At 38.9% G+C, this 22,904-nt stretch overlaps 1 protein-coding gene and 1 non-coding gene across 2 annotated transcripts in view; both read left to right on the forward strand.

Moving 5' to 3' along the window:
- METTL24 (methyltransferase like 24) overlaps positions 1 to 22,904 on the forward strand; it is a 124,033-nt gene that overhangs the window by 86,400 nt on the left and 14,729 nt on the right. The window lies entirely within an intron of this gene.
- Positions 363 to 469, forward strand: LOC128053609 (U6 spliceosomal RNA). Its single transcript, XR_008199931.1, has one exon. It is a non-coding gene; the product is annotated as a U6 spliceosomal RNA (small nuclear RNA).

Here is a 22,904-nt window from a genome sequence, read left to right on the forward strand (position 1 = left end):
TTGATCACATGGACCATAGCCTTGTCTAACTCAATGAAACTATGAGCCATGCCGTGTAGGGCTGCCCAAGATGGACAAGTCATGGTGGAGAGTTCTGAGAACACGTGGTCCACTGGAGAAGGGAATGGCAAACCACTTCATGATTCTTGCCTTGAGAACCCCATAAACAGTATGTAAAGGAAAAAAGATATGACACTGAAAGATGAACTCCCCAGGTCGGTAGGGGCCCAATATGCTACTGGAGAAGAGTGGAGAAATAACTCCAGAAAGAATGAAGAGATGGAGCCAAAGCAGAAACAAAACCCAGTTGTGGATGTGATGGTAATAGAAATAAAGTCTGATGCTGTAAAGAACAACGTGGAGTGCTCGCTTCGGCAGCACATATACTAAAATTGGAACGATACAGAGAAGATTACCATGGCCCTTGCGCAAGGATGACACACAAATTCGTGAAGCGTTCCATATTTTTAAACCATATGATTATCTCAATAGATGCAGAGAAGGCCTTCGACAAAATTCAACATCCACTTATGATAAAAACTCTCCAGAAAGCAGGAATAGAAGGAACATACCTCAACATAATAAAAGCTATATATGACAAACCCACAGCAAACATTATCCTCAATGGTGAAAAATTGAAAGCATTTCCCCTAAAGTCAGGAACAAGACAAGGGTGCCCACTTTCACCGCTACTATTCAACATAGTTCTGGAAGTTTTGGCCACAGCAATCAGAGCAGAAAAAGAAATAAATGGAATCCAAACTGGAAAAGAAGAAGTAAAACTCTCACTGTTTGCAGATGACATGATCCTCTACATGGAAAACCCTAAAGACTCCACCAGAAAATTACTAGAGCTCATCAATGAATATAGTAAAGTTGCAGGATATAAAATCAACACACAGAAATCCCTTGTATTCCTATACACTAATAATGAGAAAGTAGAAAAAGAAATTAAGGAAACAATTCCATTCACCATTGCAACAAAAAGAATAAAATACTTAGGAATATATCTACCCAAAGAAACTAAAGACCTATATATAGAAAACTATAAAACACTGATGAAAGAAATCAAAGAGGACACTAATAGATGGAGAAATATACCATGTTCATGGATTGGAAGAATCAATATAGTGAATATGAGTATACTACCCAAAGCAATTTATAAATTCAATGCAATCCCTATCAAGCTACCAGCCATATTTTTCACAGAACTAGAACAAATAATTTCAAGATTTGTATGGAAATACAAAAAACCTCGAATTGCCAAAGCAATCTTGAGAAAGAAAAATGGAACTGGAGGAATCAACTTGCCTGACTTCAGGCTCTACTACAAAGCCACAGTCATCAAAACAGTATGGTACTGGCACAAAGACAGGCATATAGATCAATGGAACAAAATAGAAAGCCCAGAGATAAGTCCACACACCTATGGACACCTTATCTTTGACAAAGGAGGCAAGAATATACAATGGAGTAAAGACAATCTCTTTAACTAGTGGTGCTGGGAAAACTGGTCAACCACTTGTAAAAGAATGAAACTAGATCACTTTCTAACACAGCACACAAAAATAAACTCAAAATGGATTAAAGATCTAAATGTAAGACCAGAAACCATGAAACTCCTAGAGGAGAACATAGGCAAAACACTCTCCAACATAAATCACAGCAGGATCCTCTATGATCCACCTCCCAGAATTCTGGAAATAAAAGCAAATATAAACAAATGGGATCTAATGAAAATTAAAAGCTTCTGCACAACAAAGGAATATATAAGCAAGGTGAAAAGACAGCCTTCTGAATGGGAGAAAATAATAGCAAATGAAGCAACTGACAAACAACTAATCTCAAAAATATACAAGCAACTTATGCAGCTCAATTCCAGAAAAATAAACGACCCAATCAAAAAATGGGCCAAAGAACTAAATACACATTTCTCCAAAGAAGACATACGGATGGCTAACAAACATGAAAAGATGCTCAACATCACTCATTATCAGAGAAATGCAAATCAAAACCACAATGAGGTACCACTTCACACCAGTCAGAATGGCTGCGATCCAAAAATCTGCAAGCAATAAATGCTGGAGAGGGTGTGGAGAAAAGGGAACCCTCCTACACTGTTGGTGGGAATGCAAACTAGTACAGCCACTATGGAGAACAGTGTGGAGATGCCTTAAAAAATTGCAAATAGAACTCCCTTATGACCCAGCAATCCCACTGCTGGGCATACACACTGAGGAAACCAGAATTGAAAGAGACACATGTACTCCAATGTTCATCGCAGCACTGTTTATAATAGCCAGGACATGGAAACAACCTAGATGTCCATCAGCAGATGAATGGATAAGAAAGCTGTGGTACATATACACAATGGAGTATTACTCAGCCGTTAAAAAGGATTCATTTGAATCAGTTCTGATGAGATGGATGAAACTGGAGCCGATTATACAGAGTGAAGTAAGCCAGAAAGAAAAACACCAATACAGTATACTAACACATATATATGGAATTTAGAAAGATGGCAATGACGACCCTGTATGCAAGACAGGAAAAAAGACACAGCTGTGTATAACGGACTTTTGGACTCAGAGGGAGAGGGAGAGGGTGGGATGATTTGGGAGAATGGCATTCTATCATGTATACTATCATGTAAGAATTGAATCGCCAGTCTATGTCTGACGCAGGATACAGCATGCTTGGGGCTGGTGCATGGGGATGACCCACAGAGATGTTATGGGAAGGGAGGTGGGAGGGGAGTTCATGTTTGGGAACACATGTAAGAATTAAAGATTTTAAAATTAAAAAAATAAAAAACTAAAAAAAATTAAAAATGAAAAAAAAAACTAAATAGCAAAAAAAAAAAAAAAAAAAAAAAAGAACAACGTGGAGTGTTAGGTACATGAATTAAGGGAAATTGGAAGTGGTCAAACAGGAGATGGTAAGAGTGAACATTGATATTTTAGGAATCAGTGAATTAAAATGGACTGGAACGGGCAAATTTAACTCAGATGACCATTATATCTATGACTATGGGCAAGAATCCCTTAGAAGAAATGGATTAGCCCTCATAGTCAACAAGAGTCCGAAATGCAGTACTTGGGTGCAATCTCAAAAGAGACAGAATGATCCCTGTTTCCAAAGCAAAACATTCAGTGTCACAGTAATCCAAGTCTAAGCCCTAACCAGTAATACTGAAGAAGTTGAAGGTTAACAGTTCTATGCAGCCCACTCCAGTACTCTTGCCTAGAAAATCCTACGGACGGAGGAGCCTGGTGTCCATGAGGTCGCAAAGAGTCGGACGTGAATGAGCAACTTCACTTTGACTTTGACTTCACTTTGAAGACCTACAAGACTATCTAGAACTAACACACAAAAAGGGTGTCCTTTTCATCATAGGGGACTAGAATTACTGGAATAACAGGCAAAATTGTCCTTGGAGTACAAAATGAAGCAGAGCAAAGGCTAGCAGAGTTTTGCCAAGAGAACACACTGGTCCAACAACACAAGAGAAGACTCTACACATGGACTTCACCAGATAATCAATACTGGAATCAGACTGATTATATTCTTTGCAGCCAAAGGTGGAGAAGCTCTATACAATCAGCAAAAACAAGACCGGGAGCTGACTGTGGCTCAGATCATGAGCTCCTTATTGCCAAATTCAGACTTAAATTGAAGAAAGTAGGGAAAACCACTAGACCATTCAGGTATGACCTAAAAGGAACCCCTTATGATTATACAGTGGAAGTGACAATAGATTCAAGGGATTAGATCCGAGAGACAGAGTGCCTGAAGAACTATGGACAGAGGTTCATGATATTGTACATGAGGCAGTGATCAAGACCATCCCCAAGAAAAAGAAATGCAAAAAGACTAAATGGTTGTCTGAGGAGGCCTTACAAATAGCCAAGAAAAGAAGAGAAGCTAAAGACAAAGGAGAAAAGGAAAGATATAAGCATCTGAATGCAGAGTTCCAAAAAATAGCAAGGAGAGATGAGAAAGCCATCCTCAGTGATCAATGCAAAGAAATAGAGGAAAACAATAGAATGGGAAAGACTAGCGATCTTTTCAAGAAAATTAGAAATACCAAGGGAACATTTCATGCAAAGATGGGCTCAATAAAGGACAGAAATGGTATGGACCTAACAGAAGCAGAAGATATTAAGAAGAGGTGGCAAGAATACATAGAAGAACTATACAAAAAAATATCTTAATGACCCAGATAACGAAGATGGTGTGATCACTCACGTAGAGCCAGACATCCTGCAATGGGAAGTCAAGTAGGCCTTAGGAAGCCTCACTATGAACAAAGCTAGTGGAAGTGATGGAATTCCAGTTGAGCTATTTCAAATCCTAAAGGATAATGCTGTTAAAGTGATGCACTCAATATGCCAGCAAATTTGGAAAACTCAGCAGTGGCCACAGGACTGGAAAAGGTCAGTTTTCATTCCAATGCTAAAGAAAGGCAATGACGAAGAATGTTCAAACTGCTGCACAATTGCACTCATTTCATACACTAGCAAAGTAATGCTCAAAATTCTCTAAGCTAGGCTTCAATAGTATGTGAACTATGAAATTCCAGATGTTCAAGCTGGATTTAGAAAAGGCAGAGGAACCAGAGATCAAATCGCCAACATCTGTTGGATCATTGAAAAAGCAAGAGAGTTCCAGAAAAACATCTACTTCTGCTTTATTGACTATGCCAAAGCCTTTGACTGTGTGGATCACAATAAACTGTGGAAAATTCTTAAAGTGATGGGAATACCAGACCACCTGACCTGCCTCCTGAGAAATCTATATGCTGGTCAAGAAGAAACAGTTAGAACTGGACATAGAACAACAGACTGGTCCCAAACTGGGAAAGGAGTACATCAAAGCTGTATATTATCACCCAGCTTATTTAACTTATATGCAGAGTACATCATGTGAAGTGCTGGGCTGGAAGAAGCACAAGCTGGAATCAAGATTGCTGGGAGAAATACGTATCATCGTGTCGTCCGATATGCAGATGACATGACACTTATTTTCAGAAAGAGAAGAAGAACTAAAGAACCTCTTGATGAAAGGGAAAGAGGAGATTGAAAAAGTTGGTTTAAAACTCAATATTGAAAAAGCTAAGATCATGACATCCCGTTCCATCACTTCATGGCAAATAGATGGGGAAACGATGGAAACAGTGAGAGATTTTATTTTCTTGGGCTCCAAAATCACTGCAGATGGTGACTGCAGCCATGAAATTAGAAGATGCTTGCTTCTTGGAAGAAAAGCTATGACCAACTAGACAGCATATCAAAAAGCAGAGACATTACTTTGCCGACAAAGTCTGTCTAGTCAGTAGCCATGTATGGATGTGAGAGTTGGACTGTGAAGAAAGCTGAGTGCTGAAGAATGGATGCTTTTGAATGTGGTTTTGGAGAAAACTCTTGAGAGTCCCTTGGACTACAAGGAGACCAAACCAGTCAATCCTAAAGAAATCAGTTCTGAATATTCATTAGAAGGACTGATGCTGAAGCTGAAACTCCAATACTTTGGCCACCTGATGCGAAGAGGTGACTCATTCACTGGAAAAGACCCTGATGCTGGGAAAGATTGAAGGCAGGAAGTGAAGGGGATGACAGAGGATGAGATTGTTGGGTGGCATCACTGACTGAATGGACATGAGTTTGAGCAAACTCTGGAAGTTGAGGTCACAAAGAGTTGGACATGACTGAGTGACTGAACGGAACTCAACTGAAGTGGTCTGCAAGGAGATCAAACCAGTCAGTCCTAAAGGAAATCAATCCTGAATATTCATTGGAAGGACTGATACTGAAATTGAAACTCCAATACTTTGGCCACCTGATGCAAAGAACTGACTCACTGGAAAAGACCCTGATGCTGGAGAAGATTGAAGACAGGAGAAGGGGACGACAGAGGATGAGATGGTTGGATGGCATCACCAACTTAATGGACTTGTTTTGAGCAAGCTCCTGGAGATGGTGATGGACAGGGAATCCTGGCATGCTGTATAGTCTATGGGGTCGCAAAGAGTTGGACACAACTGAGGGACTGACCTGAACTAATTGCTCTTCTGCTTTCCTAGTGATATTGAAGGTATTTCCAATAAGCCAACCATTTACTCCAGAAACTGTTAGAGAGTCAGTATTCTGGATTGGATTTTGGAAATGTTTAGAACAGCAGCAGTGAAGGGGTCCAGACACCCCTTCAGTGTCCTTGGGATTGATCTTTCTATGGTGATAGCAATAAATATAATTGGTGTGCATTTCAAATAGTTCACCTGCTTCATGGCCATTGGTAGAAATCTTGTAATTCAGTCATTTTCCCCCTTGTCCAACTCTTGGGTATAAGCCCCACAAACTTATTGAGTATACTGTTGTGGAATTTGGGTGGTGAGTATTAATGTCTTCCAACGTATTTTATATAACAATAACTCTTTAATACTTGTGACTATATTTGTCTTTTGACATTTAGATTCCTCTAGGTTGATATTTCTCTCTCTCAAACCCTCTGTTAGGTAATTTTGACTCCTTTTTGGAAACATATCAAGTATAACATCTTGTTGGGTGAACTAAGTTCTAAGGAATATTCTTAATAACTGAATTTTCTAACTAAATAAAAGAGGTTCTGTTTCCTACCACTGTCTTTATTGTTCTGCTGTGCTAGGAACACAGGGGAATACTTAATACTGTATTAAATATAAACAGGTCATCTGCTGTGCAAGGTCTCAATTCAGTTTTCAACTTCTTCATTTTCCACCACTTTTCTATGGATACTCTATGCTCAAATATAACTAGTCAGTTTCATTTCCAAGTTACCAACACTTCCTCATCCCATGTAGCTTCAGTCACAATTCCTTTTATCACTAATATTTTCTCTGTATCTGAACAAATAAAATTTTCACTCATCTTTCAAGACCTATTTCAAATGCTGTCTCATTTCAAAAGCTTTTCTAAAAACCATTTGTTTTAGTGTTTTTTTAATTATGGAGATGACATATGTTCATTGTAGGAAATCTAGATTACAGAGAGTACAGAAAGTAAAAAAAAGAAAATTAAAATCACCTTTCATTTTACCTCTAAGATATATACAGATAGTCATTTTTTCATATTATTCCCCCTATTGTATATGTATTTTAATAAAATTAACCTGGCATCATACTCTATTTCTGCATCTCTATTCCTGCCTTGAAAATAGATTCATCAGTACCATTTTTCTAGATTCCATATATACATGTTGCTGCTAAGTCGCTTCAGTCGTGTCCGACTCTGAAGTCGTGTCCCACCAGGCTCCGCTGTCCCTGGGATTCTCCAGGCAAGAACACTGGAGTGGGTTGCCATTTCCTTCTCCAGTGCATGAAAGTGAAAAGTGAAGGTGAAGTTGCTCAGTCATGCCCGACTCTTAGCGACCCCATGGACTGCAGCCCACCAGGCTCCTCCATCCATGGGATTTTCCAGGCAAGAGTACTGGAGTGCGGGTGCCATTGCCTTCTCCGATATATGTGTTAATATATGATATTTTATTTTCTCTTTCTGATTTACTTTGTATAACAGGATCTAGGTTTGTCCACCTCAGTTCAAGTGACCCAGAGTCATTCCTTTTTATGGCTGAGTAACATTCCATTGTATATACACCACAACTTCTTTATCCATTCATCTATCAGTGAACATCTGGACACAGCAGGGGAAGGAGAGGGTGGGGCAAATTGAGAGAGTAACGTTGAAATATATACTTTACCATGTGTGAAATAGATAGCTAGTGGGAAGTTGCTGTATAATACAGGGAACTGAACTCAACCTGGTGCTCTGTGATGACCCAGAGGGGTGGGAGGCGGGTAGGGTGGGAGGGAGGCGGAAATATATGTATACTCATGGCTGATTCACTTTGTTGAATGGCAGAAACTAGCAACACTATAAAGCAATTATCCTCCAATTAAACATATAAAAATGCATGAGAAAAAAAAAGAATTACACTGTGTATGCTATTTTGTAATCTGCTCTTTCAATATTGACTTTATTTTTTTAGGGCAGTTTTAGGTTCATAATAAAATTGGGCATAGAGTACAGAGATTTCCAGTATGCTCCCTGCCTCCATATATGCATAACCTCCCGCATTATCCACATCCCCCACCAGAGTGGTCCATAGTTTGCAATTCAGTCTTGGTGTTGGGCAAACATATAATGACATGTATCATTATTATGGTATCATACCTAGTATTTCCACTACCCTAAAAAGCCTCTGTTTCCATCTATTCATCTCTCCCATTGCCCTCTCACCCCTAACGTCTGGCAATCACTGATTTTTTTTTATTGCCTCCATAGTGTTGCCTTTTCCAAATGTCATACAGTTGGAATCATACAGTATGTAGTCTTTTCAGATTGACTTCTTTCACTTGTAATATGCGCTTAAGTTTCCTTCATGTCTTTTCATGCCTTGATAACTCATTTTTTTGGTGTTGAGTAATATCCCATCATCTGCATGTATCACAGTTTATCTATTCACCTATTGAAGGATATCTTGATTGCTTCCAAATTTTGGCAGTTATAAGTGCAGCTGCTGTAAGTATCCATCTGCTGGTTTTTGTGTGGAGACAAGTTTTCAAGTCTTTTGGATCTTATAAAAAGAATATGTTTAATATTGTTTGAAATTGCAAAACTGTCTTCTAAAGGGGCTGTGAAAATGAAAGTCATTCAGTCGTGTCCGACTCTTTTCGACCCCATGGACTGTAGTCCATGGAATTCTCCAGGCCAGAATAAAGAGGCTATACTATACCATTATATATTCCTACTAGCAATGAATGAGAATTCCTGTTGCTCCACACCCTCAACATCATTTAATGGTATTGGTGTTACAAATTTTGGTCATTCTAATAGGTGCATAGTGGTATTTGATTGTTGTTTTAATTTGCATTTCCCTGATGAGTGACATATGATGGGGAATATCTTTTCATATGCTCATTTGCCATATGTGAACCTTCTTTAGTGAGGTATGTATTATGGTCTTTGTCTCATTTTTAATGTGGTTGGTTGTTTTCTTATTGTTGAATTCAAAGAGTTCTTTATTTTTGGATGTGTCCTTTGCAGATATTTTTCCCAGTCTGTCACTTATATCTCTTCTCTTGACATTTTCTTTCACAGAACAGAAGTTTTTAGTTTTAAAGAAGTTCAGCTTATCAATTATTTCTTTCATGAATCATGCCTCTGATGTTTTATCTAAGAAGTCATTCTTACATTCAAGGTTATCTAGATGTTCTTGTATGTTACCTCCTAGGAGTTTCATAGATCTGTATTTTACATTTAGGTCTGTTATCCATTTTGAATTTATTTTTGTAAAGGGGGTAAGGTCTAGATTCAGTTTTTTGGTGTTTTTTTTTTTTCGCAGGAGATGTCAAATTGTTCTCATACCATTTGTGGAAAAACTGTTTTTCCCCAATTCTGTCCTTTGCTCCTTTGTTAAAGATCAGTTGACTGTATTTATGGGGTCTATTTCTAGACTCATTATTCTGTTCCATTTATCTATTTGCCTATACTTTTGTCAATGCCACATTGCCTTGATTATCATAGTTTTATGTGCTGTGCTGTGCTAAGTCACTGCTGCTGCTGCTGCTGCTAAGTCGATTCAGTCGTGTCTGACTCTGTGCGACCCCATAGACGGCAGCCCACTAGGCTTCTCTGTTCCTGGAATTCTCCAGGCAAGAACACTGGAGTGGGTTGCCATTTCCTTCTCCAGTGCATGAAAGTGAAAAGTGAAGGTGAAGTAGCTCAGTTGTGCCCGACTCTTAGCGACCCCATGGACTGCAGCCTACCAGGCTCCTCCATCCATGGGATTTTCCAGGCAAGAGTACTGGAGTGGGGTGCCATTGCCTTCTCCTAAGTCACTGCAGTCATGTCCAATTCTGTGCAAACATATGGACTGAAGCCCACCAGGCTCTTCTGTTCATGGGATTCTCTAGGCAAGAATACTGGAGTGGTTTGCCATACTCTCCTCTAGGGGATCTTCCTGACCCAGGGATTAAACTCATGTCTCTAATGTCTCCCTGAATTGGCAGGTGGGTTCTTTACCACTAGGGTCACCTGGGAAGCCCCCACCATAGCTTTATAGTAAGTCTTAAAGTCAGTTAGTGTTCATCATCCAACTTTGTTCTTCTCAGTCAATATTGCATTGGTGATTCTGGATTTTTTTTCTTCTCCATTTAAACTTGAGGATCAATTTATTGACAAAATAAATTGCTGGGATTTTGGTTAGGATTACACTGAATCTATAGATCAAATAGAGAAGAACTGACATCTTGAAACTGTTGAGTCTTCCAAGCCAAGAACATGGAATATCTCTCCATTTATTTAGTTCTTACTGGATTTTGTTCATCAGTTTTGTGGCTTTCCTCATTTAGATCTTATACATATTTTGTTGGATTTGTATTTAAGTATTTCATTTTGGGAGATGCTAATATAAGTGGTATTGTGTTTTAAATTTCAAATTCCACTGTTCATTGCTGGTATATAGTCTTATTCACTGGACCACCAGGGAAGCCCTTATAATTCTTTCTATATATTGTTGGGTTTGATTTGCCAGTCTATGAGCAATTATGATTTTATCTGGCAGAATATCTGTGGAGCTAGAATGGGTATAACCAATGGGTGACCAATTTACGACTTCATGAATATTGAGTGACGAGTTTTCATCATGTATATGTTTAGTGACAGTTTCAATACCTCATGTATGTTTAATGTTTAGTGACAATTTTAGTGTTTACTCAGCATTTCTATCCCTTCCTATGTTCAACACATCTGTATATTTTATTTATGCCTAAAATGATCCTTGGGTCAGGAAGATCCCCTGGAGAAGGAAATGGCAACCCATGCCAGCATTCTTGCCTGAAAAATTCCACGGACAGTGGAACCTGTTGGGCTACAGTCCCTAGAGTCACAGAGTTGGACACTACTGAGTGATTAAGCACACACAATGTCTCATAAGTTACTTATCTGTACTTAGCACATATTACAAATTCACCTAAGCCATTTGATTTCTCATTTTCTGTAGCAGAATTGAAATTCTCAAATAAAACAACAAATGCACATTACTAATTTAAAGTTTAAAATTGATAAAATTGTGTTGATTAACTTTTTTGATCCACTGTAGCACTTAGGTGTTCAAACATCCCCATTCAGTGTTCCACAGGAGCCTGGGACAGTCATTAATAAGCCATCGAATTAATAATAAAAAATTGAGGGAGCATAGTGAGGTATTTTACAATTCTGTAAAATCATTCTGAACTTCACTCTTGTGGCACTGAAATTATTCAATAGTTTTAAAAGATAGGACTGGGTATGCACTTATCTTAGGACCCTCCGTGGAAATTGTTTTTGTTTTTTAAAAGCAAGATTTCTTATATGAATTTATTCTCTTATCAATCAAATCCTTTAAAATTGATCTGCAGAAAAAATTATTTTGGCATATTTTTAAACCCCATTGTGCCCAAGACAGTACTTTCTGACAAGGAGGAATTTTTTTCCTGTGGTTAGATTCTGGTTAATTGAGACTTTGCTATTCAGCTAATGGCTGTCATTTCAGATACAGTTGTACTAGAGGGTCTGTGTTTGAGGTACAGATTCTCTGGCTTTAGGTACAGGACAATAAGGATCGTAAAATTTCATAGAAAATTGAAGTTGCTGAATCACAGTCACCCACTTCTTTAGCCATTGTTCTCAGTTTCTTACCTAATCTAGGTTTTGTAGTGAAAGTGAAAGTATTAGTCACTAAATTGTGTCCAGCTCTCTGCAACCCCATGGACTGTAGCCCACCAAGTTCCTCTGTCCATGGGATTCTCCAGGCAAGAGTACTGGAGTGGGTAGTCATTCCCTTCTCCAGGGGATCTTCCCAACCCAGGGATCGAATCCTGGCCTCGTGCATTGCCTGTGGATTCTTCACCGTCTGAGCCACCAGGAAAGCCATGATACAGGGTTTAATACAAGCTGTTTCAAAGAGGAGAGTAAGGAGATAAAGTTTAACCTCATCTAGCTTTCCTGTAAAAATTGATATGTGGAGAGGCCAGAAGCATGAGCAAGGGACACAAACAGAAGGAATATTCTACCCACCGGAGGTTCTACTCTCAGAATGTCCTGTGTTCATTTAACAGACAGGGAACCAGAAATGAAGGACCCAGCACACTCGGTGAAATAATTACTTAGGGCTCATAGAGTTATAGGCAGTAGAGGGGCAGGGATTTGGCCAGCAGTGTGATTTTTGCATAAAACAAACATGTATTCATGTCATGGATAGCACTTTCAGTAAGCTGGCATGGCAGTTTACCCAAACTTTTCTCTCTCATGGCTGGGTCTATGACAGACAAAAGTTGAAGAACCATTTATCATGTATAGAAAACCAAATATCGTTTTTTTTTTTGCTTCTCACACATTATTATTAAGGATATCCTTTTATTAATGCTTAGGGGAATATCAGAATAATTTTGAATGGTTTAGTTCAGACTAGATTATTCCAGTTTATGTCATTTGACATGCTCAGATAAGTGTATTTAATTAAGGCAAATTCACTTATTTATAAAAAGACTCCACATTCAGTAATCAAAATGAAGAGTAAGATATTATGGATAAGAAAATCTCCTATCCAAGTAGAAGAATGTTACTGTATTGAAACAGCAAGATATATTATAGGAACTTTAGTTTTCTATAACATTTCCTGACAAAGATTCCTGAACTGTAACTTAAAATCGACTTTTTGAGGGAATTTTCCATTTAGAGTGGATTTAAAAATCATAGGTATAATATAGGGTAGCAGTTCTAAGAAATTATTGAATAGCAAAGAATAAATGAATCCTGTTCCCTAGGCAACCACATGGAGGGTTATAACATCCCTCATGCTCGTGAAATGAAGTTTAAAGTTGCTACTATTTTGGGTTTTGGCTTCCTCTGAAAATGGCTTTTATGCCTTGAAATTTTTTTATATATAATGAAGTTTGAGCCCGTTCCAACTCTTCTCTCTGTAACATTAAGCTTGTGTATAACAGCCTATCTATCCTTTGATCTCAGCACGTGTGGCTATAAGAGGAATGGTCACCCTGGAAATCAGATCAGCTTGGGGGATGGAAAGTCGTACCATGAGAAGTGAGGGTAGAGCAGAGTAATTTCTAGCCATTCGGTAGGCTTTCATAATTTCAGGGAGAAAAGTGCTCTGGGGTTTTCTGATTCACACAATCTTTTATGGCTTTTTTAAGCTAACATGTTATAGGGCACTCAGCTTTTTTTAGGAAAAAAAACATTGTAATGTTGAGATGGGTGCATTTCTGATTTTTTCAGTAGGTTTTTTGTGTGAGTGCCCAGTGCGTTCTATTTGGGCATTTTATCTTCTATGTGAGTCTCCCAATGTTGACATCCTTTCTCATCTGTCACTCTTCTTCCAACCCTTTTCCTCCTTGCCCTCTTGCCCTGATTCAGTTTGTTTTTTAATGACTGCTTTTCACCATACCAAAAGTGTATATACTGAGTGATTGTGATCTTCTGAGCACTGACCCTCTAGGGAAGGTACACTGCGAAATCCCTGCATAGGAGCCTGGTGTGGGCAACATTTTAGAAATGGGAGGTCTGGTTGCTGACACCATCTCTTCCATCTGGTGGGGCTGGTGGGGTCTAGTGACCCAGAAAGTCCAAGGGACTTCAGGAATGCCTTCCAATAAAAAATATCTCCTCAGTACATTCTGCTAGTTAGATTCACTTGAGTTAATTAGCTAATCTTTTAAAAAGGCATCTCTCTCTGTAAGACTGAGCCTATTCTTGTCCAAACATCAACGTCTTAAATCATATAATCTTATTTGTTTCTCAAGTAGGTGTCTCATAATTCTTGACTGAGGGAGTGGAAGTTGGCCCAGATCGAAAAATAGGAAATTTTTGTTTCTGGTTTGGTGAATGTTCTGTAGTAAAGCGCTTTGTCCAGCCTGAGGGCATTTGAGAGTGAATGCTGTGGGTGTGAAGTTATAGGAGGTGAAAGAGGAAAGCAGGAGGAGGGCAGGAAGGAGAAATACTTAGGTATAGATCTCCTTTGTCATTTCGATTGAGGCTGTAGATGTGCCCACCAGAAATTTCTTAGCATGCTTTCCTTGTGCAAGGCAGCCATATGTTGTTAATGCTTGTTATGTGCTAAGTAAGCACTCTGAAATATTTTGTATTCCATGCCACAGACAAAGAAAGCCTGGATTTTTGTTGTTGTAGTTTACTTTTGTTGGATACTATTGAACACTTTTTAGGTATTCACTAAACCCTTTTTGAGGCTTTCCTGTAAATCGGGAAATGAACCAATGAAGGGCAGCAATGATGAGGGTCCTTGTCCTTCATTGTCTCTAGGAGAAGACGAACATTTGTGCAAAAATTGTCTAGAAATGTGCTAAGTGCTAACGCAAGAGAAGCATAGCTCCTTTTTGTTGGGGGTTCAGCTCCAGGTACATGGAATACAGGGTTTCCCTGGTGGCTCAGCAGTAAAGACTCTGCCTGCAATGCAGGAGCCACAAGAGACTCAGGTTTGATTCCTGGGTCAGGAAGATCCCTTGAAGGAGGGCATGGCAGCCCACTCCAGTATTCTTGCCTGGAGAATCCCATGAATAGAGGAACCTGGCAGACTATAGCCCACAGGGTCACAAAGAGCCAGACACGACTGAAGCAACTTAGCACACACACATGCAGGGAGATCACAGAAGAGATGATATTTTAGCTGGCTCTTGGAAGTTGAACGGGGAGTTGTCAGAGGTAGGAGAGAGGGGAAATAATATTTACAAGGCTGGAGACTTGAGAAAGAGAATTGTGAATTGCAAAAAGGTAAATAAAATCAGCAGGGCTGGCACAAAAGGTGATCTGCGGAGAGAAGGAAGATGTGAGGCATAAAAAAGAAGTTAGGTCCAGGCTGTGAGGGACCTCAGTTCAGTTCAGTTCATTTCAGTCGCTCAGTTGTGTCCGACTCTTTGCGACCCCATGAATTGCAGCATGCCAGGCTACCCTGTCCATCACCAACTCCCAGAGTTCACTCAGACTCATGTCCATCGAGTCAGTGATGCCATCCAGCCATCTCATCCTCTGTCGTCCCCTTCTCCTCCTGCCCCCAATCCCTCGCCGCAGTGAGCCCTATAAAGAAGGCTGGATTTCATTTTATAGGTATAGGGAGCCAGCAGATGCCCTGAAACAGGGTACTTAAATAATTAGGTTTTAAGTTAGGCAGATAATTCTGGAAACATTGTGGAAGGTGGACAGTTCAAGGCTGCGATCTCTTGAGAGTAACCATAGTTAATTGGAAATATTAGGCAAGCAAGTATTAAAAAGATTAAGAGTCAGTGTTGGTGAAGGTGACATCAGTCAGCCTTGGCATTTTAGCAATAGTTATCACATCTATCAGTCTCTACCAAAACTTAACTGTGGGCAGGAATAAGGAACTTTTACTTTTTGTTTTATACATTTCTGTCCCAGCTGCATTTTAAACAACCACTCTAATAAAACAAAAATTAAAAAAAAAAGTCAAATCCTACTGCACTAAAATAAAGCGACAGCACAAAACATTTTGAAACTCTATTTAATAATTCATTTTAAAAGAAATATTCATTACTAAAACATTTTAAAGTTGCTCTGGGGCTTGCTATAAACAAATTTGAACTAGGTTTTTGTCTGTGAAGAAAAGAGAAATAAGTCACATTACCCAGAAATAATGAAAGTTGGTTTTGCATTATCAACAACTTATTATTTTCCTCCAGGGATCTGACTAATCTAGATTATAGATAACTCAAAATAAATATTTGATATTTAGCTATGAAGTATGTACTTATAACTGCTTTTGAATGTGAGTTTTAAAATTACCCCATAGATAACTAGGAACTGACTTCAAAAAACATAGAAACTATATAGATTTTTTTTACAATAAACTATGGTCTCTCTTTTCTTGATCCTTCCCTGTAATTTTTTTTTTCAATTTCAGAAGTATCTGGGTGACAACTTCTAGCATATAGATCAAGAAGCTCACAATTGATATATTAATAGTTTATCATTCTCAGTTTTTTAAAACAACAAATTAAGGATATATGCTCTTAACTAAAGACTTTAAGAAGCTGTTTTCAGCATGAATTTATTAAACAGCCAGTCACTAAGGAACTCAACTGAATTTGGTGATGTACTTTAAAAGAACCAAGATGGTACTGCTCTTTCTCCTCTTATAAGAAACAAGACAATTAGACTACCTTTGTCTCCATTTAAGCATGTGTGGAAAACACTGGTATGAGGATCACTAGTAACTGAAGGAATTTGAACTTGCTAAGTAAAATGTTTTTGTAAGAGTTTCGGTTTTCCAGCAAGTTTACATGTTATTACTACATTATTCAGAGAAGTAGCCAGTAGGCTGTCATTCTGTTAACATGATTCAGATCTGTCCTTGATGCCTGAAATATATCTGCCTGAAACCACCCACTTTCTGAAATATAGAGCATCCATTTTAGGGAAGTTGTTCATGGCTACAGGTTAACAAGAGACCAGCCGCCAAGCTCTACAAGTGGTGTACACACATTAGGTAAATGGCACCCTTTCTTTTGTTTCTATTGAAAAAATGCCATCTGGAAAGCTCCTCCAGCTCTGATAAAACTGCATTGCCTCGTGGCTGAAAAAAAGATGAATAAGAGGATAGAGAATCCTAGGAACTTCGTTTTTGAAAAGTATAAAAACAGCCACCACTGAAATCAGGCAAGATGATGAAGTCCCTCGCTGACAGCCCGTAAAACTTTCATGATTCCTTCCACTCTGTCTGTGCTGGGTCAACACACAGGCTTAGAAAAAATCTATTGTATGTATCGATCTCTTTGATTCGGTTGGAAGTGTATAGATTTGGGTGATCTTCAAAGATGATCATCTATCAAATGTCCCACATGTCTATTGATAGCAAACAAAGTACTAAAGGCATCTTTTCACTTTGACTACTGGACAGCCATTCTACTGTTTTTCTTGTAGTGTGACTGAGAAATAAAAAAAGATTTTAGGGCTGTTAGAAAGGAGAAATCTCAAGTAGAAGTCCTCTACAAGGCACACGGCAGTTGGAGGATTAAGCTGAGTCTCCTCTCTCCGCTCCTTCTCCTTCACATCCTCTTCTTTTGCCTCCTCCTTGTCAAATAAATGAGGCTCTTACAACTTTTATCTTGATAAAAGTTTAAATGACTCATCCACTCCTCTATAAGTGCCATGTCCCTTCCTTTCTTTTGAATTTGCAATCTTTCCTGCTTGTGTAATTCAGAGATTGCCTGATGTAATCAGTAGACATTGTAAAACATGAAAAAATACAGATTTCTTACTAAACTCATATTAGCATGAAAAGATAATGACAATTCTTTTTTTTCAGTAAGGTCAGCTCTCATCACATAACTCTGTGGAGGGTAAACTGAATGGGTGCATCTTCACTTCTATGGTGCAAAAAGTCTCAAGACAGCCCACTGAATTATGCCTAAGAAAAGTTTGGGCTATTTGCAGGTGTCGCTAGAATGTTCCAGTCAAACTGTTGAAATGATCTTTGCCTGAAAAAAAAGGGGCTCCATACATGAGGATTAAGCAGATGGTCTTTTAAAGCGAAACAAAAACAAAAACTCCCCATTAAAAACAGATTTCAGAATTATATGTACTGTTTGATCTCAATTCTTTTCTCAGAAATTTGACCAAAAAGTATATAGTTAATTCCACCTCAGATTGGGTTTTTGAACATTTTTTTCTTCTTTATATCTTTCTATACTTCCCCAGTTTTTAACAATTGCATGTCTTATTTTTATAAACACAAACAAACAGCATCCCAAATTATTGTCCTCTAGATAATGGAGAGGCTTGAGGTAGATGGAATATCATATATTTGTTTCTTGGCATATTAGGGTTCAAATAATTTTTTTGGACAACTTAACATGTGACATGGTATTGGCTGTAGACCTGGACCTTTTGACCGGACCTGAACCTGAAATTAAGAATTAAAGGGAATTCACAACCCTTCTTTGGTGTGGAGGGGAAGAATTAATGGGAGGAAATCCCTCTTCAGCAGGAGCAGCAGTCCAGTGGCTGTTGTTTCAGCCTCCACAAATGCAAATGGTGGTTTTCTTCTTATTATGTATTTATATTAATTTGTATGGAACCTTATAAAACATGAAGTGGCAAAGAAAATGCCTTAGCCCTAAGTTATGCCTTTTGGTCTTGTAAAAGTTATTAAATGAATATAATTACACTGTTATTATTCTAGAAAAATACATGGAACAAAGGGGAGAGGGCACTAGTTCTAATGATAAAATAAGCTGCAACTGCTAAAATGTGGGTGCTTTGGCTAAAGGCAGGCCTAATTGCTGTCTTTGGTGGCTCAGACGGTAAAGAATCCACCTACACTGTAGGAGACCTGGGTTCGATCCCTGGGTTGGGAAGATCCCCCGGAGAAGGAAATAGCTACCCACTCCAGTGTTCTTCCCTGGAGAATTCCATGGACAGAGGAGTCTGGTGGGCTACAGTCCATAGGGTTGCAAAGAGTCAGACATGACTGAACAACTAACACTTTCTCTTCACCCCCAAGAATGGCAGCAGGGGGACCATACACTTGCTGGGAGCTCAACAAAGATGTATTAGATTAATAAGCACTCCGTATGTGGTTTCCTCCCATCTGTCATTTTTGCAAGTTCAGTTCAGTTCAGTTGCTCAGTCGTGTCTGACTCTTTGCAACCCCATGGACTGCAGCAAACCAGGCTTCCTTGTCCTTCACCAACTCCCAGAGCTTGCTCACACTCAAGTCCATCAAGTCTGTGATGCCATCCAGCCATCTCATCCTCTGTCATCCCCTTCTCCTCCTGCCTTCATTCTTTCTCAGCATCAGGGTCTTTTCCAGTGCGTCAGTTCTTCCATTCAGGTGTCAAAAGGATTGGAGCTTCAGCTTCAGCATCAGTCCTTCCAGTGAATATTCAGGACTGATTTCCTTTAGGATTGACTGGTTAGATCTCCTTGCAGTCCAAGGGACTCTCAAGAGTCTTCTCCAACACCATAGTTCAAAAGCATCAATTCTTTCAAAAGCTCAGCTTTCTTTATGGTCCAACTCTCACATCCATACATGACTACTGGAAAAACCATAGCTTTGACTAGACAGATGTTTGTCAGCAGAGTAATGTCTCTACTTTTTAATATGCTGTCTAGGTTGGTCATAGCTTTTCTTCCAAGGAGCAATTGTCTTTTAATTTCATGGCTGCAGTCACCATCTGCAGTGATTTTGGAGCCCAGAAAAATAAAGTCTGACACTGTTTCCATTGCTTCCCCATCTATTTGCCATGAAGTGATGGGACCAGATGCCATGATCTTAGTTTTCTGAATGTTGAGTTTTAAGCCAACTTTTTCACTCTCCTCTTTCACTTCCATCAAGAGGCTCTTTAGTTCTTCTTTGCTTTCTGCCATAAGGGTGCTGTCATCTGGATATCTGGGTTTATTGATATTTCTCCTAGCAATCTTGATTCCAGCTTGTGCTTCATCCAGTCCAGCATTTTGCATGATGTACTCTGCAGATAAGCTAAACAAACAGAGTGACAATATAGAGCCTTGACATACTACTTTCCCTATTTAGAACCAATGTGTTGTTCCATGTCTGGTTCTAACTGTTGCTTCCTGACCTGAATACAGATTTCTCAGGAGGCAGGTAAGGTGGTCTGGTATTCCCATCCCTTTAACGATTTTCCAGTTTGTTGTGATCAACATAGTCAAGGGTTTGGGCATAGTCAATGAAGTTGAAGGTGATATTTTTCTAGAATTTTCTTGCTTTTTCTATGATCCAATGAATGTTGGCAATTTGATCTCTGGTTCCTCTACCTTTTCTAAATCCAGCTTGAACATCTGGAAGTTCTCTGTTCAAGTACTGTTGAAGCCTGGCTTGGAGAATTTTGAGCATTACTTTGCTAGCGTGTGAGATGAATGCAGTTGTGCAGTAGTTTGAACATTCTTTGGGACTGGGATGAAAACTGACATTTTCCAGTCCTGTGGCCACTGCTGAGTTTTCCAAATTTGCTGGCATATTGAGTGCAGCACTTCCACAGCATCATCTCTTAGGATTTGAAATAGCTCGGCTGGAATTCCATCACCTCCACTAGCTTTGTTCACAGTGATGCTTCCTAAGGCCCAGTCGACTTCACAGGCCAGGATGTCTTGTTCTAGGTGACTAATCACAATGTCGTGGTTATCTGGGTCATTAAGATCTTTTTTGTATAGATCTTCTGTTATTCTTGTCACCTCTTAATATCTCCTGCTTCTGTTAGGTCCATACCATTTCTGACCTTTATTGTGCCCATCTTCGCATGAAATGTCCCCTTGGTATCTCTAATCTTCTTGAAGAGATCTCTAGTCTTTCCCATTCTGTTGTTTTCCTCTATTTCTTTGCATTGATCCCTGAGGAAGGCTTTCTTATCTCTTCTGGCTATTCTTTGGAACTCTGCATTCATATGGATATCTTTCCTTTTCTCCTTTTCCTTTAGCTTCTCTTCTTTTCTTGGCTATTTGTAAGGCCTCCTCAGACAACCATTTTGCCTTTTTGCATTTCTTTTTCTTGGAGATGGTCTTGATCACTGCCTCATGTACAATGTCATGAACCTTCATCCATAGTTATTCTGTCAGTCAGATCTAATCCCTTGAATCTGTTTGTCACTTCTACTGTATAATCATAAGGGATTTGATTTAGGTCATACCTGAGTGGTCTAGTAATTTCCCCTACTTTCTTCAATTTAAGCCTGAATTTGGCAGTAAGGAGTTCATGATCTGAGCCACAGTCAGCTCCTGGTCTTGTTTTTGCTGACTGTATAGAGTTTCTCCATCTTTGGCTGCAAAGAATATAGTCAATCTGATTTTGGTATTGATCATCTGGTGATGTCCATGTGTAGAGTCTTCTCTTGTGTGGTTGGAAGAGGGTGTTTGCTATGACCAGTGTGTTCTCTTGGCAAAACTCTGTTAGCTGTTGCCTTGCTTCATTTTGTACTCCAAGGCCAAATTTACCTGTTACTCCAGGTCGTTCTTGCAAAGGGAAGTGTAAATCTCTCTCCACAGTATCATATTTAGTGCTTGGTTTCCTTAATATTGTGAGGGTATAACAATATGGTGTTAAGAATGCCTGTTTTTGATGAGAGACCCAGTTAGATTCCTGATTCTACCACTTACTAGCTGTGTGCCTTGGGTTTAACTTCTCTGAGTCTCGGAACTCAAATTTCTATGGAAACTGCTTGGATTTGGTTTTGGCTTTACTCCTTACAAATTGTGTGACCTACCTACATCTCAGTTTTCCCATATGTAACATGAAGATAATCAAATGCTTATTTCATTTGTGTTGGGGATGAGTTGGGGGCATTGCATGAGAAGTGCTTAGCATGCTGCTTGGGTGGGCACATAGTAAGTGCTTAATTAAAGTTGGCTATTACTTTTTTTTGTTACCAATAGATACAAGATAGAAAGCTGTGTTTTGAGGGATGGCACATCTAAGGCAAATGTTATGGGCTTTTAAATAATATCCAGTAAGAACCAATGAATGATTATTTCTACATTGTTATGTTAACATTTTCCCTAAGATGAAGCTTTAGATGCAATCTATATCTGAATATCTAGCAGATTTCTTTGGGTATTTTAGGGGCAATTTCCATACGTGATGGTTGGCACTGATATTTCTATGTATAAAGTTTTTTTCTCCCCTTATTGTAATTGCTACATAAATTTAGCAGGAGGTTCAAAACTGATACTGCTTGAATTTTTTTCTTGTAAGTTTTTACAAAACGTTTTCATTTTTTCCTTTATTTTCTGGCTTTTAGCTATACATGTATTTATAGTTTGTTATCACTTAATCCTCTCTTTTCGCTTGAGTTGAGACCTGTACATGTATCTTGATTATAAGGAGAAGTGATTTTTCTTAATTCTGTATTTGCAATTTCATATTCTTTTTTTAAAGAGGGTCCTCAAATAAAACACGCTTCAAGCTTCACAAAACCTGATCTACCCTACTTATGTTACACTTGCTTTGCAGATGAAAGACTTGACACATTCAACTTAAAATTGCCTAAAGTGAATGTTATTATGGGAGCATTATAAGACTAAAGATACTTCATTTTCTTGTTCCATTTGTTGTTCAGTCACTCAGTCGTGTCTGACTCTTTGTAAGCCCATGGACTGCAGCACGTGAGGTTTCCCTGTCCTTCACCATCTCCTGAAGTTTGTTTAAACTCCTGTCCATTGAGTTGGTGATGCCATCCAACCATCTCATCCTCTGTTGTCCCCTTCTCTTCCTGCCTTCAGTCTTTCCTAGCATCAAGGTCTTTTCCAATGAGTCAGTTCTTCGTATCAGGTGGCCAAAATATTGGAGCTTCAGCTTCAGTATCAGTCCTTCCAATGAATATTCAGGACTGATTTCCTTTAGGATTGACTGGTTTGATCTCCTTGCAGTCCAAGAGACTCTTAAGAATCTTCTCCAACATCACAGTTCAAAAGCATCAAATCTTTATCTTCTTGTTCCACTTGAGGCCTGACTAAATTTTGCTTTCCTTCTTCAAGGAAAAGCATCTGTTCTTTCAGTAAAAACACACAGATGTGTAGAATTCATTGAATGGTCAAAATAAGTCAGTATCTGGCTTCTTATGCATATACTAGAATTTCAAATATATAGAATAGATAAAGAAGAGTGCTAACTTCATTAACATGACACCTCAAGCCTAGATTTGTTAAGGCTAAAGGAACTGACCAGTTGTGATTTTTGCAGATCTGTTTTGTTAATGCATTGTAACTTTCTGGGCTGAGAGAGGAAGGGAGAGTGCAGTGTAGTGGTCGTGAGAATTCTGAAAGGAGAGGAATTGCCATGGTTTTGGAGTGTAGGAGGAGGAAACAAGAAGGAAATAGGTAGGGGATCTA

This window comes from Budorcas taxicolor, chromosome 9 (assembly GCF_023091745.1).
Source record: "Budorcas taxicolor isolate Tak-1 chromosome 9, Takin1.1, whole genome shotgun sequence".
NCBI lineage: Eukaryota > Metazoa > Chordata > Mammalia > Artiodactyla > Bovidae > Budorcas > Budorcas taxicolor.